Raw genomic sequence first — 23882 nt, 5'->3', positions numbered from 1 at the left:
AAACTATGCCCTCTGTCTTGCCTTAAATATTTTTGGCTTTAAAAACAAAACTTTCAAACTTTATCAAACTAAGAAGATGCCTACCATCCCAAAACACATACCTTATGATATTATTCCCCACCTAATAAACTATGCCCTCCGTCTTGCCTTAAATATTTTTGGCTTTAAAGACAGAACTTTCAAACTTTATCAAACTAAGAAGATTTTTCAAAGCAAAGGAAACTACTAACAAAATGAAAACACAACCCACTGAATTGGAGAACATACTTGCCAATGATACATCTGATAAGGGGTTAATATCCAAAATGTATAAAGAACTTATACAACTCAACACACACACACACACACACACACACACACACACACACACCAAAGAAAAAGCAATCCAATTAACAATTAGAAATGGACAAAAGACCTGAACAAACACTTCTCCAAAGAGGACATACAGGTGGCCAATAGACATATGAAAGATGCTCAATGTCACTAATCATCAGAGAAATGTGAATTAAATCCACAATGAGATATCACCTCACACCTGTCAGAGTGGCTATCATCAATAAATCAACAAACAAGTGGTGTTGGTGAGGATGTGGAGAAAAAGGAACCATTATACACTGTTGGTGGGAGTGCAGATTGGTGCAGCCACTATGAAAAACAGTATGGAGTTTCCTCAAAAAATTAAAAATGAAACTTCCTTATGACCCAATGACCCCTACATTCATTGTAGTGTTATTTACAATAGCCAAAATTTGGAAGAAGTCCAAGTGTCCTTCAGTAGATGAATGGATAAAAAGCAGTAGTACATTCACACAATGGAATACGACTCAACCATAAAAAAGAAGGAAATCTTACCTTCTGGGACAGCATAGCAGCATGGATTGGCCTTTGAGAGTATTATTCTAAATGAAATAAGCCAGTTAGAGAAAGATAAATACCATATGATTTCACTTACATGTGGAATCTAGTGAACAAAATAAGTTAACATAGAAATAGAAGCAGACTCATCTATATAGAGAACAGACTAAAGGCTGTTAGAGGGAAGAGGGTTGAGGGGCTGGAAGAAAATAGGTGAAGGGATTAAACAAAAAAAAATCACAATAATAATTTCAGGAAAAACAACTTGCAAAGAATAATATAGCTTGCTAATTGGTTTGTAGAACATTTACTAAAATTATTATTTGTTCAAATGCGTACCATGTATTTGAATAAATAATTTTTCAAATGCATGGAAAAAACAGAAAATCAATATTTTGTATTCAGTTGGCAGAGATTAATTATATAAATACTCAGTAAGGAAGAAAGTGAAATGGCATTCTCTTACATTGCTGATGAAGATGTTTATTAGTGATTCCTCCCAGAACATATTTTGCTAACATATGTCTTAAAATATGCGTTTACTTTGGTTTAGAAATTTACTTTAAAATTGCTTCCATCATTGACATTAGAAATAGCTAAGCAGTGAAGCAGTATTTAAAGAGAGAGAGAGAGAAAGAAACTGAAATTACTCTACATGTACAATACTGAAGAAGAACAAATAAAGTAAAATATGGCACATTCATCAGAAAAATGCTAAGCAATTATGAAAATGATGCTGTTGATTCTGATTAACATGGGAAATACAACATATTATTTTTGAAATGTTAAATTGCACTTGTTTTAAAACTACAGTTAAAATTCTGATTACTCAGTTTAAAAAAGGAGCAAAAAAAAGTAGCATAAATAAATACATAAAACCTGGTTATTCAAGTCCTACCCCTGGGATAGTGCATTGGGTCCAAATATTTGAAAAATTCATAAATTAAAATTTTTAAAACATTTTTTAAATTATTATTTTGTTTTGTTTTAGAAAATATTTATTTAGAAGTAAAATATCTAACATGATAGATTTTTTAAAACTTTGTTATTGAAAGTATTACAAATATGCCCTTCTTTTTTCCCCCCTTTGACCCTGTCCACCCTGCCCCTGCTCCAGACCTTCCTGGCACAAATGTTTGTCCATGGGCTATGCATATATGCATTTAAGTTCTTTATTTACCTTCTTCCAGATGCCCCACAACTTAAAAAAAATACAAATGACAACATTAAGCACTTTAAAATGTTTTTTAGATAGATTACAGATGATAGGAGACAGATGATAGATGATAGATAGATAGATAGATAGATAGATAGATAGATAGATAGATAGATGATAGATGATAGATAGATAGATAGATGAGTGAGGTCCCCTATTGGCTCAGCTTTCCCAAGCCTGTATACTTTTAGTGATGGGAGTATTTAGGTAATTAAATTCAAGTATGTTTCCATGAGTGTTTAACCTATCAGAGATCAGAGAACAAAGGATCTGGATTTGGAGGTTTTCATTAAAAGAGATGGAGCCCTATCTCATGTATAGAGAGCAATTTTCTTATATATTGATTAAAATAATGCACAGAACAAAACAAACAAATGAAAAGACCATATGTCACTATAGAGTCCAAATACAAAGATACTCTAAAGTCAAAATTCTATTATAGACAAAAGAGCTAATTTATTCCCCCAACAAACAAAACACTTGTTGCACAGTGTTAGGTCTAAGAACTGGAAATTGTGTAAAGCAGTCTCTGTTATAAGGAACTAAAATGCTTATGATGTTAAATTGGAAAGAAACAGACACAGATACAAAGATTACATCTCATATCTAACTACATCAGGGGTGGGAACCTTTTTCTGCCAAGGGCCATTTGGGTATTTATAACATCATTCTTGGGCCATACAGAATTATCAACTTAAAAATTAGCCTGCTATATTTGGTCAAACATTTAATTAACTCAACCCTAATGCCTTGGCAAGGCCAGACCAAATGATTTCACAGGCCTTATATGGCCAGAGGGCCAGATGTTCCCCACCCCAAACTACATAAACATATAGTGGTGAGGTGGACTTGGAGTTGAGATATGATTTTCAATTCTTCTACTATCTAGACAAAATTGATAAAGAGAAGCTAAAGTACTAGAAATGGTAAATTGGTAAATAGCAACACAGAGAAAGATTTCTTATTTCTTTGGTAGAGTTCTTCACAAAGTATACATTTAACCCTCTGTCTTCTAAGCATTTTAATGCATTGTATTAAAGGATCTCTCTACAAAGTGTGTTAATTTATTTGGAAATTATTTGCCTAAATAATTACCACTGTAGTTAACAATAGAATCTTTGAAATCAGACATTCTGGTGTTCAAATCTTGATTCTAGTATTTATTAGTGGCTCCTTGGAAGTTGCTTAATCTCTTTGCCCAATCTCTCTTTGTTTATTTGTAAAAAAAGGAAAATAACTCCCAATTCACAGTTGTTTTTAGAACTTAAGTAAGATCATATATGTAGTGGTTTATTTGGTGTTTGGCATATTGTAAACAGTGAATACATGTTAGTAGCTCTGACTTCAATATGGTCACTTGGAAGGATTGTAAGCATGCTTTACCTTTATCATTAATTCACACACACAAGCCCAATCAACTTTCTCTCTGGCAACTTCTCTTTCCTTTCCTCTGGGTGTTAGCTGGCTTGGAAAATAAGTTTTGATACCTCTTCTCCCTCCTTGGACTAATACTTAAAAGACCCTAGTGATAAGACATTTGTAGCTTTCTAATACTAAAAAAACGGTTTCATATTATTTATATAGTGTGTATTTTCCAGGTATTATAAAATATTTTTAGGTGTAGACATAAATTAGTTAGAAAATCTCACATAAAAAACTTATAATAGAATTTTTACCTTTTGATTTTTTTATTAATGTTTTTTTAAGAGTTTATCCTTGTTCCAGATTCTGGTAATGGCACAATAAATTTCTTGGGTGAAACTATTGCTGGTGCAAATGGAGTCCTTGCAGTGTCACGAGAAAAGCATTTCCGAGGACCCACATGTAAGGATGAGGTCTAGTGGTTAAGATTTATTGGGGTAGAAAGAGAATGCTGTCCCCAGGTTCCCAATGTCACATCTCTCTGTCTCGCTGTGAAAAAAAGTCCAACTTTGTGTTCATCAAGCCCAATACAAAGGCCGAGGTCTAGAAATCCTGTGCCATTGATTTAGTCCCTATCAAAGCTTAGTCCAGTTCAACTTTTGTTCCTGGGAGTCTGGCAGCTTAGCTGTGGTTCCCGGCTGCACTCCAACTAGTGCTGAGTTGCTGTACCCAGGCTCACGCTTGGGGTCCATGTGGCTGCTGACCCGCAGGCCGCTGCTAGGGACACATGCTGTTATGGAGAGAGAATAGGCCAAGGAACAGGCAAGCATGTGTTACTAAGAGGGAAGGGGAAAGAGAGAGAGAGAGAGAGAGATAGAGAGAGAGAGAATATGGCAGAGAGAGGTTTGTAAAGCTTTGGTTATATTATCCCAGGCTTGGGAAGGACCAGGAGCCCTTACAAACTAACCAATAATTTTCCCAATCTGTTGTAGGCTAGCATTGGTCCTCCCCTTAACCGATCTATTTCCTGGATCTTCTGGGGTTCTCTGGTCTTATCCAAACTGATCCTTTCCCATGGGCCTCTATGGTCCCCATCTTGGCTCCTACAGCACATGCACCAGCAGAGGAATTTCTCCTGCTGTTTTGTTCCTCTCCCTGCTGATGACTGGCTGGTAATGATCTTCCCTGCCCCTTCCCGTCCGCCTGAGGCATTAGTTCCTGAGGGCGGAGTGTGTGAAGCTGTAACTTCCTATGAAGCAGCTTATTATCCAATTCAGGTTCCTAGTTTATTATGCTTCATAATGTCTGGTTTCCTTTGCTCCCTTCCTTTATTTATTTATTTTTAAATATATATTTATTGATTTCAGAGAGGAAGGGAGAGGGAGAGAGAGACAGACACATCAATGATGAGAGAGAATCATTGATTGGCTGCCTCCTGCATGCCCCACGCTGGGGATCAAGCCCCCAACTTGGACACATGTTCTTGACCAGAATCAAACCAGGGACCCTTCAGTCCTCAGGACAACACACCCCCACCTCATTGATCATAGGCCTTATAGGAGATCCCTTCAGCTATCATATGAATGCCTGTGTCTCCCCAAAGTGACGGTAGTTTGAAGTGTAACCTTTGGGAGGTGATTAGGGTATGAGGATGGAGCCCTCAGAAATGGACTTAGTGCTTTATAAAAGGGCCAGGGGAAGCTGCTTGCCCCTCTCACCATGTGAGGTTACAGCAACAAGACTGCGATCTAGGAAGCTGGTCCTCACCAGACACTGAATCTGCCAGCGCCTTAATCTTGACTTCGCCTTCTCCAGGACTGTGAGAAAGAAATGCCATCCTGCGGCATTTCTGCTATAGCAACCACAAGAAAAAAGTTTCTCCCAAGTTCCATTGAGAAGCAAACAGGGGCCACACAAATGGAAAAGAGAAAAGAAGTGGTTGAACTTTGTTACAATTTAATAACATATAGATCCTGCTACCTCATCTGTTTTCATTTGTAACACTGAATACATGACATTTGGAAACAAACAAAAAAAAATGATGCTTTCTTATCCTCTCACTTTCTCCATCCTCTTTTGGACACATTTCCCTCTATTGGACTATGATTTATTTGATGACTTATTGTACAAATGGTCAAGAATAATGTCTGGGCATAGGAAGGCTTTGTAGATGTATTTTGTTGCTTCGCTTGCTTGCTTGAAAGAATTTTGAGTGAACAACTAAAGGAACAATTGTTCATCTGCTTGGAATGTGCTTCTCCCACACCCTAGCTGGCCCTTCCCATCATCCAGGTCTTAACACAGATGTAATTTCTTTCTTCTTAAAACAGCCCTCCAGTCACTCTTTGCAGCACCACTCCATTCTGTCTTCTTAGTGCTTATATGTTTTAAATCTTAATTTATTATTTATGTCTCAATTAATTTATAGGTTGTTTCCCCTACTGAAATGTATGTTTTTTGAGGGCAAGGCCACATATTTATTCACAGCTGTCTTGCATAGTATGTAACTTAGTGCAGATGCTTAATAAATACTTGATTGACTAACAAAAGACTGACAAAGATCTCCATCTAATTTTTTTTTTTAACTGGGTCACTCTTCCCACCACATCAGCTCCGTGGAGTGTAGAAATGAGCTCAGCATAGTAGCATGAATAATTTTCTCCTTACAGTTCTCTTAACCTCATGCATATTTTCCTTCATGAACTTGAAAGAGATCTGGACGTCTGCCACTCAACAGAGTGATAAAATGCAGCTGGGATTAGACACACTTAAGGGATCAATGATGCATGTTATTTAGTCTTTCTCCATGGAGTGTCTACCATCATTGCAAGAGTACGGTATTTGTAAATTGTTGGAAACAAGTGAACTGTTTGACACCTAACAATTTTGTTGTTTTCCATTTTTCTTTTGTAGTGCAAGATCTTTAAAGGAAGCTAATGTAATTATTAAAGGCAAAATAATTATCCCCAGGAAAAATGAGGAACAGAGTTTTCTCTCCCCACAACATTGAATTATTCCAGTATTCAATTTATTTGATGCTGGTGATATGCCATCAACATAATGTGATCTTTCTAAATATTTTATGAACACCTTTATATCTTTAAATCAGAATTTTCTCTGCTTGATCTCAACAGGTCATAACCCACCCCACCCCCCACCCCATTGATCATAGGCCTTATAGGAGATCCCTTCGGCTATCATATGAATGCCTGTGTCTCCCCAATGTGATGGTAGTTTGAAGTGTTACCTTTGGTAGATGATTAGGTTATGAGGATGGAGCCCTCAGAAATGGACTTAGTGCTTTATAAAAGGGCCAGGGGAAGCTGCTTGCCCCTCTCACCATGTGAGGTTACAGCAACAAGACTGCGATCTAGGAAGCTGGTCCTCACCAGACACTGAATCTGCCAGCGCCTTAATCTTGACTTCGCCTTCTCCAGGACTGTGAGAAAGAAATGCCAGCCTATGGCATTTCTGCTATAGCAACCAGAAGGGACTAAGACACTATCTCTTTTATAAATACTCTTAATTATTTTAAACTTACAATGACTTCTAAGCTTGTTTAGTCTGGCAGATCTTGCTCTTTATCATACACTTTCATATTTTATTTTATCCTGTCTTATGTTGGTCTGTAACATTTGTCTTCATAAATTCCAAAGTAAAAAAGTTAAAGAGGATAGACTTTTTTTTCTTCTTGAATCCTTCATAGCAACTAGCCCAGTCCTGGATACATCCTTTTTGTTGTTGTTGTTAATCCTCCCCTGAGGATATTTTTCCAGATTTTTAGAGAGTGGAAGGGAGGGGAGAGACAGAGAGAGAGAGAGAGAAACATCGATTGCTTGCCTCCTGCATGTGCCCCGACCAGGGCCACAGATGGAGCCTGCAACCAAGGTACATGCCCTTGACCAGAATCAAACCCAAGACACCTCAGTCCCTGGGCCAACACTCTATCCACTGAACCAAAGCAGCCAGGGCAGGATGCAGCCTCATTGAGTTATTATGAGGATCACAACTTTCATTCTATCTTTATGATGCAGAAAGAAGTTTTTAAAAAGTTTCAGAGTCAGAAACAGATTAGTTTTTAATATACATTTAGTTGTTCCTCAAAATGTCAGTGCAGGTTTGATAATCTCTGCTGAATGTATGTGTCTCACAACATAATCTGTTCACGCCTTGTGATTGGGAAGGTTACATGCTATGGCAACTGCATGCTGACAACTCCAGCACCGCCCTGCACTCAGAGTCCATGCTGTCTTCCCAAACTGCAAGTCTGTCTGCGGCCGTGAGGAGTGATCTAGATGCAAAGGTTTTTTCAACACAGTGATTTCTAGGGTTGATTTAACAAATTGCCATATGTAGGTGATGAATTCATGAGTTTTAAAATAAGCGCTCGCTTTCTACGAGGTTCAGAGCCAAGTGCCTGGATGAAAGCTTTCTCATGGCACATCAGACCATTTATCTTTGTCTTCTTCCCTGGTGTTCCTTTTGCTGGGAATATGCTCCCCGCCCCACCCCGCTTACTCTTTTCTTAGGCTGTCTTGTCTTTTACAGTCAACACGCAGCTCAAGTGTCCCCTTATCCTTTGAGCCTTCTAATCTCTTGGTCTGAATTACATGTTTTCTCTTTTCTCCTCCTCCCTATCCATCCTATGATTATGTTAATAAATATTTGCCATACTAATTTGTCTATTTTCCTCCACAAGGCTGGGAACTAAATTGAAAAGTACCTGATAAAGAAGGATAGTTGTGATTTGCATTTTTCCCTGAATTAATTGGAAGGTGTTTATATGTAATCAAGAGTCTGAAATGCAATAGACAGAGAAAATATTTGAATAGAATGCTTGGCACCATGTTTGTCCGTGACTGAAAGTTTCTATGGCTCATGTGGCCGAAAAACATAGGAAATTTTAGTATTTTTTCCTGGGAATGTGGAAATAATCTTCAGATTTAGCATCTCGAGTTCAGAGGGATTTTCACTGAATTACCAATCATTACATAATTAGTATAAAACAAGGCCACTGCAAAATATTATATTTACAAAAATCATCATTTTTTATGATTAATGGTGATTACTGATGACTATTTCTACAAATATGCTCATCAACCTACATGGAAATTATTGTTTCAATGACAAGGGTCACTTTTACTTTCTGTGTTTTAAAAAAAGTGGAGTATGATAAAACTTTTATGATTTTCATGTAGAACTGAAAAAGTAAAAATTACCCAACCGACAACTAACTGTGGTAGTCCCTCCAAGCAAACTCGAGGACTACAAAAATGACTAAATCCCCTTTCTTCTCAGTAACATCTATTTACTAGATTGTTCCAACATCTTGGAGACATCAGATCTAGAATAGGTGGTCACTTCCCTAATTTCTTCTAAAAATAACACGATAAAGTTAAAATTGTGAGGTTTCTCTCTTAAATCTCTTTTACTGAGATGTCCATATACTTCCCTTAGGTTTTATTTTCTTTTCCTGTATGCAGCCAACAAACTTAACTTTTTTTTTTTAACTCTGAGTTGGTCTTTAATGTATGGGCCTCAAAAGAATGAGGAATAAAATACATTTTCACACATGACATTTCAACTAACATGGTTGACCAGGAGTTTGATAATGGGGTCACGTGTAGGTGGAAGAAGCGTGCTCTTTAGTTACTTAACTTCTAGACTCATTTCTTCCCGTACGTAGGTCTGGAACCTCAGTTTCCTCATTTCTGGATTGGGAACTGGGTGTTAATGTTTCTTTTCAGTACTTCAGTTTTATAGTTCTATCCATCAATCAGGTGAGTGAAACTTCTATGTATTTCTCCTTGGACCAACCCTACCCATTCATGCAGCCATTATGAACTATTGGGGGGAAAATTAAATAAGTGGTCACTTTTCCCAGACAAGATTTTAAGAATGGTTACTGGTTGTATGTTGCAAATACTACCTTTGTCTTGGGTGGTCCAATTATCACCTTACTGTGATTCTTGCCACTGTATGTGCTTTAATATGCCCATAAACATAAAACAAATGAGATTTATTGATATATTTTGTCAATTAGAGTCTCCACATTTTCTAGTATCAATAGGTTAGCAGAGGAATATTCAAAAATACATAGATCCCACATATTTATTGGGGATGAGTTGAGCACCAAGGAAGCTATTATAGAATAGAGGAGGAAGTGCATGCTGACAAGCCCAGGGCTCTACAGCCAGAGCAGCCCTTTCTCTAGATCCCAGTACTTAACTGGAGAGTCCTCTACCCTCCCAGAATTCCATGGACGGCATGCTAACACCATAAACAAATAAAAGAGAAGACCTACTTCTTTAAGAGCAGTGATTATATTAATAGGAACCATCATATTTAATTACCTCATTACACTGTCATCACTTCTTTCCAGATACTGGTTTCAGGAATGCGAGATTGTTTGGCCCAGATAACAGTAATTAAAGTTGGTTTCACACCCTGAAATGAAAACCTTTCACTCGATGAAATGAATCCGCCTCTGTCTTGTAATACGGGAGCTGATCTGTGGAAATACACTTCCACTCTTACCTATTATCACCAAAGACATGCAACACCATCTTTTTTAACTTTGCTTTTTTTTTTTTCCAAAAGGGAAAAGAAAACACAAACATGAAATCAGGGATAAAAACTTATAGGCTAATCTGATATTTTACAGCAGTGGTTCCCAAACTTATTTGGCCTACCGCCCCCTTTCCAGAAAAAATATTACTTAGCCCCTGGAAATTAATTTTTTTTTAAATTTTAATAGCAGTTACTCATCGTCCCCAAATGCACCAATGGCCATCACCGCCCCCCTGGATCGCTGCAGCACCTACCAGGGGGCGGTAGCTCCCACTTTGGGAATTAGTTTTACAGTCTTTAAAATAGGTGCATTCATCCAGTAAATTTTATAGTTGAGGCATGCTATGGAAAGCAACTATTCGAATTCATATTTCCAATTATGAAAGCACTCCTCAGTTTCCTCCTTTGGATTTTTCCCTTCTTTGTGGCTTACAAACATTTTTGCTTATTTTCCCTTTCCCTGACTTTGTAAGCCACAAGTGACAGCACCCTATGCCAAGTGCTGCCAGGGGAATTATTCGCTGCTCAATGAAGAATTGCAGTTCAGTTTTTGGTGTCATTCTGAGAATGTTCAATTGCAACTAAAAATAAAAGTGATATGCCCTCTTTGGAAAATAGCATGTCGAAAATTGGCAAAATACTTTCATGAAGAATTGCTGGGCTCAATATCTGCTTATTGCTGCAATCACAATCAGAATTTCTCCTGACAATCCATTCCAGGCAATGGATAGTCCTGGTGGCTGTCATGAAAGAGCATTTATAGTTTAACAGCGAACACCAATTGTTTCTGTCTCTGTGTCGCCACGGAAACTTAGGGGGCAAATGTGTGTGTTAGTGTGTGTGTTGGGGTGTGTGTGTGTGTGTGTGTGTGTGTGTGTGTGTGTGTGTGTGTGTTGGCAGATTATTTTGGGAAATTTGATGCACTTTAGCAACCCAGCATTTTCCCTCTATGGGAAAAGTATATAGAATTAACTGGTAAAAGCAGTGGGAGTTAAATAACTGTTAGCTGCTGGTGCAAAATCCTTTTATTTGCGTTCCTACTTTCTCAGTCTAAATTCCATCACACTTGACTTCAAAGCCTACTTAAGCAATTGCAGTAGAATCTGGTGATGTAAGAATCCCTTTGAAGGTAGGCAATGTGTCTTACTCATCTTTCAGACATATCTAGCTTAGTGACAATAAAAATTCCACTTATCAGAGTAAATTATAGAGATATATGTAACCTGGAAATATCATTGATTCTTTTGAACTACTGACTTGTTTTAAATCAATCAAGCAAGCACTGATGAGAAGAAAAACTATTGCTTTTTTATTATTATCTACACTAATAAAAGAGAAACATGGTAATTAGCGTACGACCGCTACCCTTTTCATTGGCTAATCAGTGAGTATATGCAAATTAACTGTCCTCTACCCTCCCAGAATTCCATGGACGGCATGCTAACACCATAAACAAATAAAAGAGAAGACCTACTTCTTTAAGAGCAGTGATTATATTAATAGGAACCATCATATTTAATTACCTCATTACACTGTCATCACTTCTTTCCAGATACTGGTTTCAGGAATGCGAGATTGTTTGGCCCAGATAACAGTAATTAAAGTTGGTTTCACACCCTGAAATGAAAACCTTTCACTCGATGAAATGAATCCGCCTCTGTCTTGTAATACGGGAGCTGATCTGTGGAAATACACTTCCACTCTTACCTATTATCACCAAAGACATGCAACACCATCTTTTTTAACTTTGCTTTTTTTTCCAAAAGGGAAAATAAAACACAAACATGAAATCAGGGATAAAAACTTATAGACTAATCTGATATTTTACAGTCTTTAAAATAGGTGCATTCACCTGGTAAGTTTTATAGTTGAGGCATGCTATGGAAAGCAAATTTTTTTTTTTTCCAAAAGGGAAAAGAAAACACAAACATGAAATCAGGGATAAAAACTTATAGGCTAATCTGTTTAATTACCTCATTACACTGTCATCACTTCTTTCCAGATACTGGTTTCAGGAATGCGAGATTGTTTGGCCCAGATAACAGTAATTAAAGTTGGTTTCACACCCTGAAATGAAAACCTTTCACTCGATGAAATGAATCCGCCTCTGTCTTGTAATACGGGAGCTGATCTGTGGAAATACACTTCCACTCTTACCTATTATCACCAAAGACATGCAACACCATCTTTTTTAACTTTGCTTTTTTTTCCAAAAGGGAAAATAAAACACAAACATGAAATCAGGGATAAAAACTTATAGACTAATCTGATATTTTACAGTCTTTAAAATAGGTGCATTCACCTGGTAAGTTTTATAGTTGAGGCATGCTATGGAAAGCAAATATTCGAATTCATATTTCCAATTATGAAAGCACTCCTCAGTTTCCTCCTTTGGATTTTTCCCTTCTTTGTGGCTTACAAACATTTTTGCTTATTTTCCCTTTCCCTGACTTTGTAAGCCACAAGTGACAGCACCCTATGCCAAGTGCTGCCAGGGGAATTATTCGCTGCTCAATGAAGAATTGCAGTTCAGTTTTTGGTGTCATTCTGAGAATGTTCAATTGCAACTAAAAATAAAAGTGATATGCCCTCTTTGGAAAATAGCATGTCGAAAATTGGCAAAATACTTTCATGAAGAATTGCTGGGCTCAATATCTGCTTATTGCTGCAATCACAATCAGAATTTCTCCTGACAATCCATTCCAGGCAATGGATAGTCCTGGTGGCTGTCATGAAAGAGCATTTATAGTTTAACAGCGAACACCAATTGTTTCTGTCTCTGTGTCGCCACGGAAACTTAGGGGGCAAATGTGTGTGTTGGTGTGTGTTGGTGTGTGTGTGTGTGTGTGTGTGTGTGTGTGTGTGTGTGTGTTGGCAGATTATTTTGGGAAATTTGATGCACTTTAGCAACCCAGCATTTTCCCTCTATGGGAAAAGTATATAGAATTAACTGGTAAAAGCAGTGGGAGTTAAATAACTGTTAGCTGCTGGTGCAAAATCCTTTTATTTGCGTTCCTACTTTCTCAGTCTAAATTCCATCACACTTGACTTCAAAGCCTACTTAAGCAATTGCAGTAGAATCTGGTGATGTAAGAATCCCTTTGAAGGTAGGCAATGTGTCTTACTCATCTTTCAGACATATCTAGCTTAGTGACAATAAAAATTCCACTTATCAGAGTAAATTAAACTTACAGGATTATTTTATTATAGAGATATATGTAATCTGGAAATATCATTGATTCTTTTGAACTACTGACCTGTTTTAACTCAATCAAGCAAGCACTGATGAGAAGAAGAACTATTGCTTTTTTATTATTATTAAAGTATAAGACTATTACTCAGTACACATTTATGAATTCTCAGAAGCCTGGGTGTAATTATAAAGAAAACACTCTATTGGAATTCAACCCCTCCCCCCTCCACCAGCTGCCATTCAGCATGGGAGATAATTTTTTTCTATTGAATTACTTATTTTAAATACTTATTAAAATTTGCAACACTATTTTTACATTTTCTTCAGATTCAAAAAAAACTAAGACAATGTTGTATCTTCATTTGTGTGTGTGTAAGACAGAACCAGAATGAGTACATGTGTGTGTTTTCTATCAAGAGAAACCTTTTTTATTTTGAATGCATAAAATTTAGAAATGCTAATAAACAGTATCTTTGACAAAAAAGGAAACAGCTATAAAGCAGTAAGAAATCTAAAGATTTCTAATCTATGAATTTAGGTCTGAACTATCCTATGATTTTAAGACTAAATGATGAATTAAGGACTAAAGTAATGAAAATATTATGTAGTTGGAATGGGAAATGCATAAAATTTAGAAATGCTAATAAACAGTATCTTGGACAAAAAAAGAATAAGAAACAGCTATAAAGCAGTAAGAAATCTAAAGATTTCTAGTCTATGAATTTAGGTCTGAACTAGCCTATGATTTTAAGACTAAATGATGAATTACGGGCTAAAGTAATGAAAATATTATGTAGTTGGAATGGGGTGTTGTCCTGTTCAAGTTTTGTTTGTTGTTGTTGTTTGTGTTTTTCTGCATTGTTTTTAAAACCAACTGAATTTTTTTCATGTACATATTAAGTTATTTCTGTATAATTGTAATAATAACTATATCATACAATCATGGTCTTTGTTTAAACGTCTGTGTCAAACTTAGATGACAGTTGAGGTAATAGTGGTCATCTAAATCAAAAAACAATATTTCTAGTATATATTCTAAAGGGTCTCATGGGGAATTCTGTATTTGTAAGAATTATATTAAGAGATCTATCTTTAAATAATACTACTGTAAAGTTATAATGCTTTGTACTACTAAGGGTACTTATGACATCAATTTAGCAAGAGTAGCTAACGTAGAGAATTCCTAGAAGAGAAAAGAGAGAGCAAATAGAATGACTGGAACAGAATCACAGGGCAATGCTGCCTCCTGGTTGTGGGTGCTCCTGGTTTCCAGTTGCTGTGGAAGCTGAGTCACACCTGCAGGTGACCCTGGATTCTTGAGCTCTCACTGCAGGACCCTCCTCTTTTCTGGGGGTCCGATGACTCAGGGGACGGCCTGGCACTGCAGGGCCTCTGTGGGCTGCTAGGGGAGCAGCAGGAGCAAAAGGGCCACCTGGGAAAGGCTGGAACTTGGACTTGACCTAGGCCAGCATTTGCATGTTGCAGTCATTTTCTCTCCTTAGGTCCTGGAACTTCTTCTCCTTGACCTCCGCTACCCTCCAAGCAGTTTCAGCTCTTCTATGATGGCATGGGATCTCTTTTTGATACTAGAAAGTGCTTCTTCATAGTTGCTGGTTCATGTCTTGGACCATCTTCTTATAGTGTTTAAAAACTGAGAGGTGGAGTTCATGTGCTTCCAGACATCGGGAAATTTCTTCTCCATTTCTAGGTGGCACATGTCTGCCTCAATTAGTTGTTTCTGTAGTTGTGTTACATGATCTTCATGTGTAACAAGTAGAATTCGAAGCTTTAGCTTCAGCTTCAGCTTCAGCTTCAGTCCTTGAATCTCATCTTTTCACTTTGAATTTCCATGCTGCAAAGATGTTTTCTCAGTACGCAGACTCATAGTTCTGCTGCAAGCTCTTCATTCATTCGCTTTTGTTTCCACAATTGTCTGGGTATTTCCTGATTTTCCTGGGACACATTGACGTCAGCATTAGCAGGGACACCCTTGAGATCAACTTGTGAACCATGGACAAATCCATCCCTATTTTCTGTTTCCCTCTTTGGTGGGAATCCAAGATCCTGTCATCCGAGTGATCTCCAAGGCGGTCAGGCTTGGGGAGGGTCTGCAGCGCGTTTCCAGCCACTGACAGTGGTTGGCAGACTCTATCTTGCAGGACCTGCTCCAGCCCTGCGTTGGCCTGCTCCGGTCTTTGTTTCTCCTCCTCCTTTTTCTGGATTTTCTGCTTCCATCCCATAATTTTTTCTTGGAACAGTTCTGGACTTTCTGGGTAATGAGTATTTTTGTTCAAATCATCCATTATGTTCTTCAGAGGTTGTTCTCCATCAATCCCTGCCGCTTTTGAGACGGGCTTTTCATCAGTCACTTGGGGAAGTTTAGGAAGTTAGCTCTTGCCTGCCGTTTTCAGTAAGTCATCCATGTCCTGGAGTGACAAGCTGCTCAGGTGTTTACTCAGTGCCCTCAAGCACAAGGTCCGTAACAAGAGAGGACTGGCCTCCACCCCCGGTGACTTGAGGGCGTCGTTGTCTACTGACATTGGTCCAATATTGTCACTACATCTTGCACAGACTTCATCGAGGGCAGAACACCTTTTACCTGGAGCCTTCACACTTCTTGAAGTGTATCGTCTCTATGATCAAAGACACCGCCACAGGAGCACCCATCAGGATCCTGCAGCGGTTCTCAACTTGTGGGTCTCGAACAATGAAAATACATCCTGCACATCAGATATTTACATTACAATTCATAACAGTTGCAAAATTACAGTTATGAAGTAGCAACGAAAATAATTTTATGGTTGGGTCACAACATGAGGAACTGTATTAAAGGGTCGCAGCATTAGGAAGGTTGAGAACCACTGCCCCAGGGGAACACAAGGAGTCCTGGGACGTGTCTCAGGCTCTCAGAAACCACCAGCAACACCCGCACAGGTGCTCCAGGGTCAGCGGGAAGGCGATAGGCCCTCCATGGCTGCTCAGGCTCACAGCTCGGCCCGCCGCTGACTGCCAGTGTCTGGTGGGCACAAACAACCTCTCAGAACCCTGCTGGGTGCTCTGTCTCTAAGGTAACAGGACCTCGCAACCAGGGCTGGTCAGGTGGGCTGGGGGAGGGGAAGCCAGTAGATCTAGAAAGTCACTAACTAGGCTCTGAAATAGGACTTGATTGCATCTCTCTCTCAAGGCCCTGGGGCAAGAGGAGAGGCTGATCGCAGCCCACCTGGCTCCATGGCAAACCCAGGGGTCAAGGCCAGGCCTGGACACATCCTTTTCTTTGCACAAGAGCCACTCAGGGCAGAGGTGGGCTCGCCCCCAGGTGAGGCCCATTCTCCTGTTTTAAAGTTTCCTTATGCTGTGGGGATGCCAACTGCTGCCCACAAAGGTCCCAGGGCTGCCCTCACCTGAGGCTCCCTCTCTCCTGTGTGTGGTCACGGCGGGCAGGCAGGGGCCCAGGACTCAAGGGGGCAGTAGCTAAGGGACCTGGATTCCAACCCTAACATCTAAGGGGAAACCAATTAGAATTGGGAGAGTCTTACAGTCATGGGCTCTGTGACATCAGGTCTTGTTCAAGTTTCCTTAAAGGTGGTGACTCTGCTCCTGGGTGACCCGGTGACCTGGGCTCCTTCCCTCGGGCGACCCTGCTGTCACCAGCCCACATGGCCAAGGTCATCCAGGAAGGTTCCCAGACCACGGAGTCATCCTCACAGGTGACCTCGGTGGGCGTGTCCTTCCTTTGGTTAAAGTTGCCACTTGTTATGTCATAAAACCACATCTCATTCTCTTAGCATCTCTGGGCAGACCCAGGTCCACCCTTTTAGTCTGTGCCCTGGACTCTGCCATGACAGGCTGTCCCATCTTTTTTGAAATTATTCTTATTTTTTATTGTTGTTGACAGGATTACAGATGTTTCCCATTTTCACCCTTTTTGCACCCCCTTCACCCAGCCCTCGCCCCACCCCAGGCCTTCCCTATACTATTGTCTATGTCCCCTACCTCACTTTTTAACAACACTCTTGTCCAAGCCACTATCTTCACTTATTCCCACTAGAGAAATTGCCTCCTTAACTGGTCTCTCTTTGCTGTGAATGTTATGTTTTTCTAGTTTATTTTATAGACAGCAGCTGAAATGACACACCTGTCAATAGAAAGTATTACATATTGAACCATACTTGAAACTCTTTAATATTTTCTTGCTTTACTTAAAAGATAAATATTTTAGTGTAGCTTGGGAGACATTTATACTATTGATGCTTCATCTACAGAAATTTTCAAATAAATATTTGTTCAATGAATTAAAATATTTTGCTGAATAAATTTATAAAAGAAAAAAGTTAAATTATTTGGCAAAAGAAACTAAATCTATGCCAAATAAAGCAAAGCTTAATGTTAACTTAAGCCCAACGCACATTGAAAATTTAAAAACAAACCTAACGACTTACAGTTAAATCATTTGGATTGAATATATGTATTTATTTTTTCTTCCTAAATGACAGTAAATGGATAGGAAAAGCTATAATCAGGTAAAGAAAAATTACAGGTGTAAAAAATGACAGGGCCAGGATATAACAATAACAATTTGGAAACTAAAAGATTTCACTCATGTGTGGAATATAAAACTGAAACTCAAGACACAGACAACAGTATGGTGGATACCAGAGGGAAGAAGTGTGGGGAGTTAGTGAAGGGTAAAGGGGGCCAAACATATGGTGATGGACAACGGTTTGACCGTGGGTGGTGGGCACACAATGCAATATACAGATCATGTTTCATGGAAATGTACACTTGAAACCTATATGATCTTATTAACCAATGTCACCCCAACACATTTAATTTTAAAAAGCAAATGAATAAGTAGTAACTGACTTGGCATAGACCAGAACACTGATGTAAGCACTTGTGTTATAATGAACAAACCAATATTGATATTTTATTATTAATTAAAGTTTATACATTTTCAGGTTTATTCATTTTTAGCTAATTATTTTTTATTACAAGATCCCATCCAGGATACTATATTACACTTAGTGATCCTATCTCCAAAGGCTCCCTTGACCATGACTGCTACTCAGACTTCCTTTGTTTTTGATGACCTTGACAGTTTTGGTGAGTACTTATCAGAAGTTTTGTAGGATATTCACCTGGGCCTGGTCTGACGTGTTTCTCATGATGAGTTGGGGTGTGTGTTTTGAGGGGGAAGACTACAAAATAGAAGTGCTATTTTCATCACAACACACCAAGGGTACATGGTATCAACAGGACTTATTACTGCTGAAGTTAACTTCAGTCACCTGGCTGAGAGAGTCACCGACAGGTTTCTTCCCTGTAAAGTTTACTCTTTTGTCACCTCCCATATGATCTTTCTGGAAGGAAGTCAGTATGTGCAGGTCCTCAATTAAGGAGTAAAGATGGCTTGTGTGTGGAGTCTAGCTAAATTTGTTAGCATTGTTCTTCATGCAAGATTTGTCTACTCTTTATCATTTATCCTCTATAATAAAAGCCTAAAATGGTAATTGTCCTGTTGGCCATTCAACCAATCAAAACGTAATATGCTAATGATATGCTAAGGCCGCTCAACCACTCGCTATGATGTGCACTGACCACCAGGGGGCAGACAGTCGACTAGTCAACCAGTTGCTATGACATGCACTGACCACCAGGGGGGCAGACGCTCCAACCAGTAGGTTAGCTTACTGCTGGGGTCTGGCAGATCAGGACTGAGTGAGATGAGCTGGACACACCCTGGAGCCCTCCCGTGGTCCCTCCCCGGCTGGCCAACATTCTGCATCCTTCTCCGGCCCGGATTATGCACTGGTGGGGTCCCTCGGCCTGGCCTGCGCCCTCTTGCAATCTGGGACCCCTCAGGGGATGTTGGAGAACCAATTTCAGCCTAATACCACATTTCTAGCTGTGTAAGAAACTGCCAAACTCTCTTCAAAAGTGACTGTACTATTTTGCATTTTTAGTAGCAATGAATGAGTTCTTGTTGCTCTCTATCCTTATCAACCAAGGATTTTGCCCTTGATTTTGGAATTTAGCAATGCCACAAAATGACTACAATACAGAAATCAAGGCGATGCAGAAGAAATAGAAATGCAGATATCAAAATATTATTTTAAAGCTTTAATTAATATCCTCCTAAAATAAATAAAGATATTTATTGAAACCCTGTAATAAGAACAGAATGACATAAAAATAATATTCATAAAATAAGGAAGAGTTTTTGAAAGTTAAAATATGGTAGCAAAAAATAAAATTACACAGAAGGGTTAGAAAGGAGTATATAGGGTGTACCCCCAAAATGCAGAAAAATGTATGCATACTTTAACAGCTAATAACTCAATTTTGAAAATGAACTGTATGTTAATAAATATGGACTTTATAATAAGTCAAAGTGTGTATACATTTTTGGGACATCCTGTATTTATAAAAAAACAAGAGGATAAAAGTCAAGATGACTTAAACCAAGAGATAAAGATAAGAAAATTAAGAAATCAATTAAAGATGTCTGAAATCTGGAACAGAATGAAGAAAAATTAAAAAAAAGAAAGGAGACATGAATATATTTTCACAGAAGTTATAAGTAAAAATACTAGATTTGAAAGACATTAGTTTCCTAGACAAAATAAGACATATGCAGTGTTTGAAACAGACCCACATTGTTGTGAAATTTCACAGTACCAGGGATAAGGAGGAACAAGGAAATATAAAATTCTTTTAGAAAAGGGAGAAAAGAAAGACATAGCAATATCAGAATCAAAATGAATGGCATTGGTCTTCCTTCCCCCAAGGCAATATCAAAGACTGGAAGACTAAATATCCTGAATTTCTGAGGGAAATAGTATTTAAAGCTAGAACATTTAACTATGTTTACCCTGAACCACTGGACCACATTTCACTTCAGCTTTGTTAGTCACTTCAGGTTCTATACTTTCAGCTTCTTTTCTACAATTCTGCAGTTAATCTGTTTTTTTCCTTTACTGTAGATATTTTGCTCATATGCCTGTTGTTTATTTCTATTGTTGTTTCTGTTTTCATGTCTATTTTATTTTTTGTGTCCCAAATGCTGTTGCACAAATCTGCTCATTTATGTTCCTCTGGTGCCTAGAACAGTTCCTCATTTATTATATATTTAATGGCTGATACATATTTCACTGAATAAAGAGCTATAACTCTCCTGTATGTTTCCATTCCAGTGCGGTCAGATGTTTGAATATCTCCTTTTTCCAGGCTATCTTTCTTAGAAAGGGAAAGGAAAAAATATTTTATAACCTCAGCATTACATCACTGCTATTTTAAAGATGCTCTTTGTGTTTACTTCAAGATGATTCCTACACATACCCACACTACCGACGGGCTGTGTGATCACGGCTGAGCTTCGTGTACCTGGGGAAGGCTTGGGTCTTATCCGTTATATGCCCATCAAAAGCTGCTTCCTCATTTCTCCTGATAGAATTCTTGGCATCCCCTGTTCTGTGTTTGTATCTCAGCTCGACACCTAAAACTAATTAAAAAAAAAAAAACACCTTTTTTTTCTCAGAACTATTCTTAATATTGCTATCTTATTTTGAAATTACACATCTGAGCATACACTAATGAAGCTGCTCTTATAAAAGAATCTGGCTAAAGAAGTGGTTTTGTGAAGAGAGGTATAAAATGAAGTGTTTTTTTCTGGATTGCGTGAGAAGTCATCACAGACAATAGTGTCTTTTTATCTTTGCTTTCAAACAGAATGAGATAAAACATAGGCCTCAATATGACATTTTCTGAAAGCCACGGTTATGAAGCGGTGAGAAGTTATGGCCGGTGGCTGGTACTGAAGGTAGAAATAAATCCTTCACTTTTTTTTTCTTTTTAAACATAGAACATGTACATTTCCCCTTTGTAGCAGTGTAATACCTACAGAGTTCCACATCTTCCTCTTCCCAACCTTATTGTCGTGCTCTGAATACACACACACACACACAGGATATAATCTTTTTTTATGTAGATCTGGGAATGTCTCTGATCTGTAGCTATTTCCTCCCTACCAGTCTGGGTGTGGCTGCTTCACATAAATTTCTTGCCTTAAATACTGCTTTCATTATAGTTTCTCTCTTGGACCTTAACCCTTCTGAGCACCAGGAAGGTCGGAGATTGTTATCTAACTTTTAATGTATATTTTTTTCTAGTTGGGAGGGAAAAGGAAGAAGAATGTCCTGTTTGTCAAAAGGCTCATTTTCAGGATCCTCCCTCAGCATTTCTCTAGCATGTTACCTCCTGTCAAATCTGCTCCAGATAGCCTCCCATCTGTCCTGCCCAACCCGCCCCACAAATGGCTCTGCAGAAACAAATAAAAAGACTTCCGATTCTACAGAGATTTAGTCAATTAAATAATTGGTTTTCCCCGTGTATGATTCTATTATCTGAGTATTATAGAAAGTCTTGTGAAACAAAAAGTCTTCTTCTTTATAAACATTAGAAAATATGGAAAGTTGTAAAGATATAAGATTTACTATATAAAGAGACAGATTAAAATGGCACCAAGATTTTATTCCATCTCCTAGTAAAAAAAAACAACCCATTTTGTACATAAAAAAGAAATCATTCTGGCATAATTCTACAAAAACTTCCATCCAGAGAGGTAAAATACATTCTTGAAAATAATCAGACCTACATCCTTCACCTCTTGATTGGTCTCTGAAATGGTGATCTTCCAAACACCCAGTGGTCTGCATAATGGATGTCAGGTGGTCTGAATAATTAATATTTGTCTGGACACATGAGCATTATTTCTTAAATCATTCAGGGGTTATCAGAGGGTTATCTACTAGTATAGGTGTAGGAGATTATGTATCTATCTGTCTATTAATAATCTATCTATCATCTATCTATTATCTATCTATCTACCTACCTTTCTATTATCTATCTACTTTATCTATCATCTCCAGGCATAACTGGAAAGTTCAATCCTTTAAGTTCTTAGGCTAGTTAAAGCAAGAACATAATTGTTTCCTCATGCCTTAGCCTACTTGATTTTAGTAATTTAGCAGTTTGACTGTGGTGACTCCATTTTATTTCTTCACTCTTTTCTTCAAAACCACAATGAATTTGAATATGATAAGGCTGAGCATTTTCATGGTGATCCTCCTACAATGAGACATTATTATGAAAATGCTGATTTATAGAAATTAGTCTTGCAGTACCTACAGGCTGCATTTTGCATGGTGCAGTGGAAGTAGAGGTTAGTGCAGACATTGGCAATGCCTCCTGGCTGCAGTCCTAAGAAATGACCCAAGCATTACTGGATTGGACTACCTCACATAAAGCCTTTACTCATCACACCATAAGCCATGATATAAACAGTCTGTTCAGTATTCAAAAGGACATTCTCAATCGTAGCTTCTTGAGAATTAATGAGCAAGTTATATTCATATCTTCAAAATGACTTTTTCCTTTCTTCTCTCTCTATTCACTTTGAATGAATTCAGCTATAGTTCTTACAACTTCTTTAGAATCCAATAAAAGAGCCTCATAAGGGAGCAGTCCCCTGATTCTATTAATCTTTCCATGGATTTTCAAGAGCCTATTCTTTTCTCCTGAAACATTTGATGGACTTTTTGTGAGGTTTCCTTACAGAATAATTTATGCAATAATTTAACCCTCAAATGAAGGAAATCTGAAATTTCTGTAGTGTGAATAAAGAGAGAATGCATAAAATGCCTATTTAACTGAGATCATCACAGGCTCTTAGGCAGTTAGAATTCTCAAATTCTGAGTAGGTATTAAATATTCAAAAGCTATTTTTATGGTGTAAATTCCCAAGTCTCACTCCATATTAGAAAAGCAGAAGAGCAAAAATTATACCTGTAGGCACATATATGACATCTACAGTCTGTTTTTACTATATATTAGAGCTCTCAATGAAGAATATGTTCTCTGACACCCTAAGTACTAGATATTTTTCCAATTGAAACATCTCCATATCTACTACTAGATGTTGAATAGAGTTAGAGGTTTGCAAGATTATAAAAGGCATTCTATCCTCCTATCTAATAATAGACAAACATGGTAATTAACCATACCTCCGCTACGCTTCCCATTGGCTAATGAGGATGATATGCAAATTAACTGCCAACCAAGATGGCGGCCGGCAGCCACGCAGCTGAAGCGAACATGAGGCTTGGTTGCCCCAGCAATGGAGGAAGCCAAGGTTCCTCGCCTGCCGTGGCCCAGCTCTGAGCTCCGGATGCAACAATGTTGCAATTATAAAAGCTAAACAAACCCCAGGTACCTGTTTTCAGCCAGCCTGCCTTGGAGCTGGAGCTGCAACAAAGTTTCAATTACAGAAGGTGAATAAATCCCAGAATAAAAAAGAAAAGAAAAAAAGGAGAGACTGGGAGCTTCAGTTGCAGGCTTGGCCTGCCTGAAAACAGCCATCAGCCACTCTTTCAGGCTGGCCAGGCACCCCAGTGGGGACACCCACCCTGAAGGGGGTGCGGGCAGCCTGAAAACAGCCATCAGCCCCTCATCCAGGCTGGCCAAGCACCCCAGTGGGGACCCCCACCCTGAAGGGGGTGTGGGCAGCCTGAAAACAGCCATCAGCCCCTCACCCAGGCTGGCCAGGCATCCAAGCGGGACCCCCACCCTGATCTGGGACACCATTCAGGGCAAACCAGCCGGCCCCCACCCGTGCACCAGGCCTCTATC

Source organism: Myotis brandtii, unplaced genomic scaffold (genome assembly GCF_000412655.1).
Source record: "Myotis brandtii unplaced genomic scaffold, ASM41265v1 scaffold318, whole genome shotgun sequence".
Taxonomy (NCBI): domain Eukaryota; kingdom Metazoa; phylum Chordata; class Mammalia; order Chiroptera; family Vespertilionidae; genus Myotis; species Myotis brandtii.
The sequence above is the reverse complement of the archived record's forward strand: the minus strand, read 5'-3'. Positions refer to the sequence as shown.